At 32.8% G+C, this 10,537-nt stretch overlaps 2 long non-coding RNA genes across 5 annotated transcripts in view; both read left to right on the top strand.

The window, feature by feature from the left end:
• Positions 1 to 275: 275 nt before the first annotated feature.
• Positions 276 to 2,366, top strand: LOC106625353 (uncharacterized). Of its 4 annotated transcripts, XR_011397956.1 has the most exons (7): positions 276 to 461; positions 534 to 792; positions 865 to 1,061; positions 1,115 to 1,184; positions 1,254 to 1,455; positions 1,525 to 1,793; positions 1,986 to 2,366. It is a non-coding gene; the product is annotated as an uncharacterized lncRNA (long non-coding RNA). The 4 variants fall into 4 exon arrangements; XR_004978084.1 differs by having other exon boundaries at positions 534 to 1,061; positions 1,122 to 1,184; XR_001331075.3 differs by having other exon boundaries at positions 534 to 1,061.
• A 147-nt stretch (positions 2,367 to 2,513) lies between these two features.
• LOC138858862 (uncharacterized) overlaps positions 2,514 to 10,537 on the top strand; it is a 43,657-nt gene continuing 35,633 nt past the window's right edge. Inside the window, exon 1 of the long non-coding RNA XR_011397887.1 lies at positions 2,514 to 2,857. This is a non-coding gene — a long non-coding RNA (uncharacterized lncRNA). The remainder of the gene's footprint in view (positions 2,858 to 10,537) is intronic.

Raw genomic sequence — 10,537 nt, 5'->3', positions numbered from 1 at the left:
AGTCACAAACTATTGTATCAAATTTGTTACCTAAGCAGGCACCGATTGTCGGTTTATATATTTTGTAAGCAACTCGTACATACTAAAAAAATATTTATTTCAAGTAAATTTCGAAACTATTGTATTTCAAAGATAACATTTTATTTTTATTTTTATTGGTAATTATGTATTTTGACTGCGTTATAGAATTTTTTATATTTGTTATCGACATCAATATCGTTTATTTTTATTCAGATTTTATATACATCTCTAAATAACATTGTAATTGTAACAGTTGTTAGATCTGTTCATTTTCAATTGAACGATTTTTGCGACTGTCACGTATTGAATTTCAAAATCATCTCAAGTCACAAAAATTTTCTCTAATTTAAAATCTCAAATTTAGAGACCTGTGACTGTATCAAAGTACTGAAATTATATTATAGCAGACTATTTTGTAAACAACTGCTCACAGAATAACAGTATATACAAAAAATTTCAGTTATTTAAATAATATTTCCTATGATTTAAAGCAGTACACATTTATTTTGCAGAGGAGCATAGACTTATGGCGGCTAGTGTCTGAGTTAAAGAAACAACCAAAACGGCTCATGCTACAACTCTTTTTCAGATCTATCATTGTTGCTTATCGAAATAATGATTTATTTTGAAAAAATACAGCAAAAAAATGTGAACAAAAAAATTAAATTAAAGCAATGCGTCTAAATTCATCTGGAGATCGACTTCCCAAATCAAAAAATGGGTCATTATTTCTATTAAATGGAAAATATTTAAAACAAGACGACTTTTAAGGCAAATTACGACATTAAAATTTCATTTCTTACACCACTACATAGTCGAAACTAAGTTTTTGTTTTTAAATAGAAAACTCTGTTGTAAGAGTAGCAACATTCATCATTCAAAATTTTGGAATGCGAAAGAATGAAACGCACATAACTTTACCATTTTCCATCAACAATGGTCGGCGTTTTTGGATAAAAATTTTGAAGTAAACGCGTGTTAAAATTTATATTATATTATTTTATTTTGCTTTATTGATTAAAAAGAAGTTTATAAAGAAGGTAAGTTCTGGAATTTTACTAATGTTTTTTCTAAAAAATGTATTAAATATAAGTGAATAGGATAGAGGAAAACTCTCAATGCGCTTCCCGAGCTGGAAATCGAGGATATTTGGTGATTCCAAGGTAGGTTGCCTTATTTTGTGCTTTAAGGTAGGAAAGATCAATTACTTACATGTCTCTTGCCTTGTATAGGTTGTATCGCCTTGCTATTTGGAGCGCATAATGCAGCACTCCACTCTTTGCACGAAGTATGTAGCGGAGGAATTCCGTCTGCCAGCCGAGGCGTTTGAATTGTCTATTGGTAATATTGAAACGCGTTTTCAGCAGGCATTGGGTAACCGAAAGCGCAATTGTGGATCTGGTCGCGCAGAGTTTGGGTGAACGTGCTACACAGGTAATCATGGCTGCTCAATGCTCAAATGAACTACTTATTCAGGACTCAACACTTTTCATTTTGCTGAAGTGTTGTCAAATAACGCAACATTGAGTGTGCCTACTATGAGGTGAGGATCAAGAATTCATAAATGTCTACTACGAGAACTCCGATTTCAATTTAACACGCATTTCGCCTTGGTTGCTGCATATCGAATTGAAATATTCCTAGTGTTGGGCATATATACTGTGTGCAAATCGGTTGAGAAAGAAATTAATGCTGTGCTGAAAATCTTTGGCTTGTACGTAAATTATCGTCCTTTGGCCTTGTGTGAGGGAATCACAGCTTACTGAATATAAGTAATTAAATTATATAACTATTCTAGATATTATATATAATTTAGGTCATATATCGGCATTATATTAATTTATAAGAATGAATATTTTAATCAAAACTGGCCAAAATTATATATTTCTATGTTGAATATGTATATACAATTATTTTAATTATTGGAATTTTTATTAAAAATCGTTTTTTCTTGTTCATTTTAGCACAAAATTGAAATGTAAATATTTCTTCATATTAACCTTATATCTTTTGTTTGGTGAAAATGTCATCAGCTGAGAATTTAACATTTTTTTTGGTTACCTTAACATATGTAACTCATGTTAATCATTTATTTGTTTACCAAAACAATGTTAAATTAACTAAACAAAATGTTACGGGAAGTGAACAATGTTAAAATTTCAGTACAATTTTTAATGTTTCTTAACGTGTAGCCAAGGCATATCTATATTAAGTACCATGATAAATCTTGTAGTTCCCAACTTTTTATGAACTGTGTACAAACTTTCATGTATTTGTTTTTAAAATATAATGTTGTAACTTAACTCTAACTAATACAACAGAAAATAAATTTTAATTTTTTTATACATTTTAGATATTTTCAAATTTCGATAAAAAGTTCTCAAGCTAGATTTCAATATCATAATTTTAGTTATTAAATTATAAAATTGTAGGACACTATTAATTACAAATGTATTAGTGTTTAATGAGGGGAATTGTATGTACCCAATGTGCGAATATTAACAATTAGTAAATTAACCTAACTATTATTCTAAACTATAAAAATTTAATAATCAATATTAACTATCGATAAACAATATATTATATAAGGTAACAATCTGTCAAGCCTTATATAGTACATCTTTAATACAACTTCGCCTCTAAAACATTCTGGCAACTACGAATTCGCTGTCAAGTTGCTTCTGGCAATATATCGTCGGTTCGATTTTGTTCTATCATCCATGTTCGTCACAATATATATTATATATGCAGATGATAATAATTGAAAGCTAAATTTTAATAATTACTAAAATTTGTAAAAATAGAAAGGAAAAATAGAACCATAATGTATAAACATGTAAGTTAAAAAAAAAAAATTATATAAGTAAAAACCAATTATATATATATATAAATATAAGGAAAAGGTACGATACGTTAGGCAGTGGTAACCTATTAATAACCAAACAAATAACCCATAGAAGCTGACGAGGTAACCGGTCAACCAGTTTTCTGTAATCAATGCTAACCAAACAGTAAAATATATGTAGCATTTGCACAAAAGCAATGAGAGAGTGCAATCTCACCAACGTGCAGTGAAAGTGGAAAAATAGTTACTTATTTTTAATGTGAAAAACAGCTGTTTTAAAAATTTCCAACGGCAGTGAGGACAGCCTAGATTAATGAATAGGTTAATAGAGCAATTCAGTAAGCAGTCTCTAGTCACTATATGAGCCAATTTGAAGTAAATTCTCAATTTGTGAAAATTACTGTTCAGTATCTAGCCTCGAAATATTTCCTTAAAATTGTCAGCTAATTAGAGCTACAAAACTATCAATAGTGACACTTTTCGATAGTTTCGACAGTTTAAAAAAATACTATCGAAAGTTTTTCCTTTGAAATCTACTTACTTTTCGCTGGTTTAAATTAGGAGACCATGACTTTGTACATTTTTGTGAAATAATATTTGGTTTTATTTGTAAAACAAAACCTGAATAATAATAGAAAACACAAATAAATTAATTAAGTTACATATGTATGTATTTAATTCTTCATGTTTCTATATAAACTGCTCTGAGAGCTGACGAGTTATAAACATCTACATTTTTATACATTTACTACTGCATTATAAGATCAGGAAATTTATACCTAAGCAAGTAAGGAAGTTCTAAGTTCGGGTGTAACCGAACTATTATCGAGAGTGTCATATATTTATTTTATTATATGAATTTCAATTATATATCCTACACATTGGCCGATATTTTCGGTAAAAAGTCAACTATAGGCACTGGGGTCCACATATTCAATACCTATTGGTTTTAGTCGTTGGTCGTGGCAAAGTTTTACCCCGATACGATCATTGTTGCTTGATTTACATAGTAAAAAGTGAAAGAATCAAATGGAATTTAAAAGGTTGTTATATGGAAAATAGGCGTGGTTGTAATCCGATTTCGCCCATTTTCACTATAACATAGAAATATGTTATGTACCGAATTGGGTTGCAATCGGTTAAGCAGATCCCAAGATATAGGTTTTCACCTAAAAGTGGGCGGTGCCACGCCTACTGTCTACCTTTGAACGCAGTTCCTAAAAAGTCATCTCATACCATCCATTCATTTTTAACAGTACCGTTATATGGGGAGTGGTCGGGTTGTCACGGTCCAACCGTCATATCACGGTCATTCACACTGTCGATAGAGGTACTAAAAATATATGTATATTATTTAAAAAAATTTCTGTACTTACGAATTTCAAACCACATGCTCACTGGACGAGGAAGTTGCAGACTTGTAGTTAATTTTACATGCTTCTAAACATGACGGAAGGTGTGTATTGTTTAATTACAATGAACATAACAATATTATTAATTTTTTTCCAATAGAAACGCTAACAGAAACGAAATTTGACACACTTGAGGAATACGGAGGATCCATTTTTATTAGAGAAATCAATGTTTAGGAGATATTTGCGCTTTCACAAATAATTGTGTTGGGAGTTTATACAAGATTTGAAGACCCACTATAGTCGTTTCCGGAGGTCAGCTTCTCATTTTGAGATGCGGATGAGTCTTCATGCTTATAAATGAAGATTTTTTACTAACTATTTATAGTTCGTTTCAGTGCTATATTTTTTTTCATAAGGCCCATACCAATACTACATTGGAAATAGCCATTTATCTGCCATGAGCCAGTCTTGCATATCCAGAAGTATAAGATACTCGTATGTTAACTTTTGACGGAACCTAAAAATGTGGAAATAAGCTTCCCAAATGCAACAAAGCATTAATGCCATCAGAAGAGAGTAAAGTATAAATGTATATAAAAACATAACTACATTTCTAGTTTCCATAATAAATTTGGCATTAAAGGAGTGATTGGTGCTATTTTTTTTATGCCTTTGTTGTTTTTTAGGTCGTAAGGAGGGTTTAAAATGGCTTCGCACCATATAGGGATCGTCATCCTACGTGAGTGGTGTACCCACTAAAACACTCCCCCCTTCCATCATAGATTTTTTTTTCCTTGGCCCGGGACCGCTTTCGCATTACTTCAGAGCAAGGTTTCCAAGGTGGACCCATAGCGGGTCAGTTTCTATTCTCCCTGCGTCCAGGGATGCCTACTGATTTGTAACTAGCATAGGCTGACTATTTTCTATTGAGTGGAATTGGTCGGAGGGTCCGCGCCTATGTCCCTTTTCATCTCCGTAAATACATGCAGGGCTCTCGGCTTTACCAATGTTATACAGGTATTTTCGAAAATATCCGTGGCCGGAGAGCATCTGTGTTAGGTAGGTGTTCACCTCGCCGTGTTCTCTACTGTGTCATGTCTCTATATCTTTCATCAATTTGGCGGTCCATCTCCCTTTGCGCTCCCTTGTCTACCGATCTTGCCAAAATTCGATTATTTGCTTCCTTGCTTGTTGTCTTGTTTACATGTGTATTTCAGTTCCATTTTTCTTCCATAACCAGAGTTGTCTTCTCTCCTTTGCGAGTAAATCTATTGGGATTACGCAGCTTATCACTAGCACTACGGATTCGGATACAGTGCGGTAAGACGAGGCGACTCTCAGGGCTGCTGTTCTCTGCACCTTAGAAACTACTTTTCGTCTATGTTTCACATCTAATGTATCGGCCCACAGTTCACTACCATATAATAGCACTGACTGTGTTGTGTCCATGAGTAGTTTCCTTCTGCTTTCAAGCGGACCTCCGATGTTTGCCATAAGTCTTGAAAGTGACATGGTTATATTGGCTGACTTTTTAGCAGCGTGCTGAATTTGAGCCCAGTACGTCAGTTTGTTGTCCATTCTTATACCTAGGTATTTTAGGGTTTTCGTCGTTTGTATGGTTTCTGAATGAACTTTCATATTCACCTCCAACGGGATATGTTTCCTAGTGAGCAGGATCAGCTCGGTTTTTTCTGCGGCTAGGCTAAGGCCGTGTGAGTCCAACCATGTCTGTGTTCGTAGCATGAATTGCGTAAGTTTGTGCCTGGCTATGCGGGTATTACGAGCTGGTGATTGGTGCTATTGACTGCACTCATATTGCAATAATTGCACCGTCTCGTCGGCTAATGTTATACCACACGAATACATGAACATAAAGGGCTACTACAGTATTAACGTTAAGGAGCTATATTAAAATATTAGTTTGATATAAGTAATATTTTTATAAATTTCAGATTTATGATGAGAAACTTAGTTTTATTGTTAATTCTAATGCAAATTAATTTTTTAATTCTTAATTACATATATGCTTAAGATTGACATTTGGAAATATTTTAGGAATGTCTTCCTAAATTTTGCATCTTCATCGCACCCATCATTTTTGCAAATACTTCTGGCAATTTCGGTCACGTAAAGTTGATGAAAAGAAAACATTGTTAGATTTTATTTACTTATATAAAAGGATATTTTTATATACAAAGAGTTCTTATTTATTACGTATACATAAGTATAAACATATACGCAAACAATTTATTAAATTATACCCTCTACTTCCATTGCCCGCTCTTCCAACTCGGACGATTCAGTATGCTGCATGGGCCCCCCACGTGTCAGGATTTTCTAGCGCTCGACCGTATTTAGTTTTTCCAGTGGTTTAAATATTGTAATTATTTATTTGGTTTCTAATGCCAAATGAAGACGAGCTATACACTATTGTTTTACCTCTGGTGGAGGACTCAAATTGATAGACACGTCATTGATTTTTTGAAGATTATCTGGATGGTCCATCCATTGAGTTCAATTTTTGATGATTTGTTCGAGCATTTCGACTGGTAACTGGCACATGACACGCGTGATGTTTTGCTCCAACGCCTGAATTGAAGCGGGATTGTCCGCATAGACTTAAGACTTTACATATCCCCACCGGAAAGTGTCTAACGATGTGATATCACACGATCTTGGTGGCCAATCGACCGGCCCCATACGTTCAATTATCTGCTCACCGAAGAGTTCTCTTAATAAATCCATTGATTGATGCGATGTGTGAGAAGTGGCGCCGTCTTGTTAAATCTAAATGTCGCCGAGATCACGAGGTTAAGTTTCACATCAAATAGTCGGTTATCATGGCGCAATAGCGGTCACCATTGACGGATACGGTCTCACCGGCATCACCATCATCATCAAACTACACCAAACCGTTGTTTTTTCTGGATGAAATGACAGCACTTGAATCTCTTTAGCAATGTTGCTTGTTTACATACCCATAGAGCCAGAAATGGGCCTCATTGCTGAATGAAATTTGGCTAGAAAACGTCGGATCTTCTTGCAACTGTTCAAGACCTTATAGAGCTAGGACGAGCGGCTTCAGTTCTACCAAAATTAGAATAATCTGAGTAATCTTCTGTTGTCATGCCTCCATCGTTGGAGACTTTAATTTCCTCATCGTCATTTGGCTCTTTATCAGGGGGATCAGGATCGAGTGTTGCGTCTATGACAAGATAACCACTCGGTACATTATTCTTGCTGTGTGAAAGTTTCTGTCTCAATTTACGCTTCTATGTTTACAATATTCAAACAAATATTGCATATATATTTAAAATGAAGCCGGTGTTCGACATTTTGTTTTTATTTATCATATAACTTTTTTTTAATTTTAAATTGCCGAAATATTTCTTAATTAAGGAACCGGTATTTTTTCTTGCCTGTATTTTTAAAAATACCAGGGCTTAAGCTTTTATCGCAATTAAAAATCAAGTAAGTTTGCTATTTCAACGCAAAAGATTGTACAATATTTTTGGTCAGTACGTCTTTAGCGAATAAGTTGCCGGTGGGAAAAGCATGGTGTACGTAAATCTAAACCACAAACATATATAATTGGAAATAGAGAGCATTTATTTATTTCTTGTGTCATTGCAAAGCCGTAGTGGGTTCGAATTATGAAGCAGAATAACCGGAAATCTGTTGCACTTTTCGAACATACTGCCACAGTCGCGATGATTGTAAGCAAGCGTTGATATAATTATATTTTATATTGAACATGTTTGAAATCACCTGAAAGGAGTAATAGTACCGCCAAATAGTATGCGGTCGTAAGTTTTTTTTTGTTCATAATTTAGTGTTGGAAGTCGCTACCATTTCGACAGTATCGTAATGCGCTGAATATTATCGTTAGATCGTTGCACCTTGTACGATGTAGATTCAGCATATTATGAGTCATCGAATCTTTATGATTATCCCAAAACATTCTGCTCTGATCGGGAAACATGTTATTAGTACTAAATAGTAGATAAATTTGTGTTCTTGTGCAATTTAATGAAGCTGCAGCAAGTATATTCCAGCAATCCCAGTGCAAGATATGCAGCTGTATACGTTAGATACTGTTGTATTTACATGCAAATATATTTGATTCTCTTCATCGAATTAACATTAATATATGTATATTAAAGTATGTACGATTGTCAATGTCAATATATGCGATATCGATATTTTTAGCACTAAGAAATAATGTTGAATTCACTATAGCTATAGCTTTTGATACAGTAGATCATGTTTTATTGCTGGATAAATTATATAAATATGGAATTAGAGGAATCGCTGCTGATTTAATTCGTGACTACCTTAAAAACAGATATCAAGTAGTTAAAGTTAACGGGGTAAAAAGCAAATCATGTAAAGTTCAAATAGGGGTGCCGCAAGGTACAATCTTGGGACCACAGCTTTTCCTTCCATATGTAAATGATATCTTTAAGGAATTACCGGAAAACTGTTTGGCAGCTTATGCAGATGATACAATAGTTAAATGTATAGGTAAATCTTGGGCGGAAGCTCAATCACAAATGAATGTGCAGTTAAGTTTAATAGGGAATTGAATGTGTAATAATTACTTAACTCTAAATGTGGAAAAAACTAACTATATAACTTTCGGTTCATATAAAGACAGTATTCCAAAAAGTTTTGAGTTAAAAATTTATGACCATTAAAAGAACTGATAATTGTAAATACCTAGGTATATATTTTGATAGTCACATGAGATGGGATATTCATATCAAAGAAGTCATAAAAAAAACTAGATATTTTCTTTTTATATTCTCAAAGTTTAAAAATATAATGAACAAGAAAGCACTAAAAACAATTTATTACGCATTATTCGATAGTATAGTCAACTATGGAGTTATTGCCTGGGGAGGTAATTATAAGAATGTTACAAAATTGTTAATAAAAATACAAGATAAATTAATTAATCATTTATGTGATAAAAACGAGAGAACACCCGTACTGGGTGTTAAAAAGAAATTTATTTTTGAGTCACTATGTTATCATTATTCCGATTGTAGACAGGTATTTAATGAATATAAAGGGAAGGCTAGAGCTAAACCGTTACAGTTACCAAAGATTAATAAAAATATATCTTACAAAGACTCGAAATATATAGCAATTAAATACTACAATATGTTACAGCTGAATTTAAAGTTGTTAAATATAGAAAATAAAGCAAGCAAAAAGAAAATAACTGAGTGGATTATAGACACTGATATTTAAAAATACTATGTTTTCTTTTGTTTTTCATTATAAATGACATTGTTATTAATAGATTAGTACTTAATTATAATAAACTAATATTACCAGAGCTATGTACAGGTGTTTTGTAACACCTCTATAGGTGCATACTTTGTATGTAATATGTACTTTGTATCCTGGGATAAATAAATATAAGAATAAAATTAACTTCTGAGTTGCACTGAAAAATTTAAATGATACGTATAGCAGTCACTGCTACGACCGAGACACAAATAAGATCAAATAAACAACATGGACGAAAAATGTATAGAGAGTGAGAAAAAGGAAGCCGGCATCGTTTTCATCCCTACTCCGTAATGTTTGCTGGTTCAGAAGTGACAACGGGAGAAACCTGGAAGGGATAACTGATTGATTGATAGAACTATACATGAAAATTATAGCGGAGAATGTAAATGAACGAGTAGGTGCAAATTGATTTTTGTATGATGCTCGATTGGACGGCTAAAAGAGCTAAAAAATTCCATTCCGAGGGCTATTTAACAGAAATGAGAATTTATAAGAACGTTCTCTGCCAGAAATACATATCTACCAACATATAGAGAAAAATTAAATACTTTGACAAAAAAATACAAATGCCACTCACATATGCGTGATTATTTTTTGTCAAATAAACGATTTTTATGATGAAAAATTGATAAAATATGACTTTTTTGCATAAATGCGGCATGACAAAATTCAAAAGATTATGCAAAAAATATATATTTTACTTAATTTCCTAATTTCAATTGTTACAAAATTAATAATTTATGTATGTATTGTATATGTATACATTCTTATGTACAAATATGCATACGACATTGCAAAATAAGTAAACCATACACAAATCTACATAAATATATGCGTACAAATGTAAGTATGTTAGCCAATAAAAAAATATTGATGTACAAAAACCACAATTGTATTAAATAGTATGAGCGGCATCAGAAATCAATATGGAAGCCAAATCCTAAATTTGTGGTAAATCACACAACAACATTTTCATTCATGAACGCTGGCGCACATGCAATAAGCTAAGTCGTTT

Source organism: Bactrocera oleae, chromosome 2 (assembly GCF_042242935.1).
Source record: "Bactrocera oleae isolate idBacOlea1 chromosome 2, idBacOlea1, whole genome shotgun sequence".
NCBI classification, from domain to species: domain Eukaryota; kingdom Metazoa; phylum Arthropoda; class Insecta; order Diptera; family Tephritidae; genus Bactrocera; species Bactrocera oleae.
The sequence above is the reverse complement of the archived record's forward strand: the minus strand, read 5'-3'. Positions and strand labels throughout refer to the sequence as shown.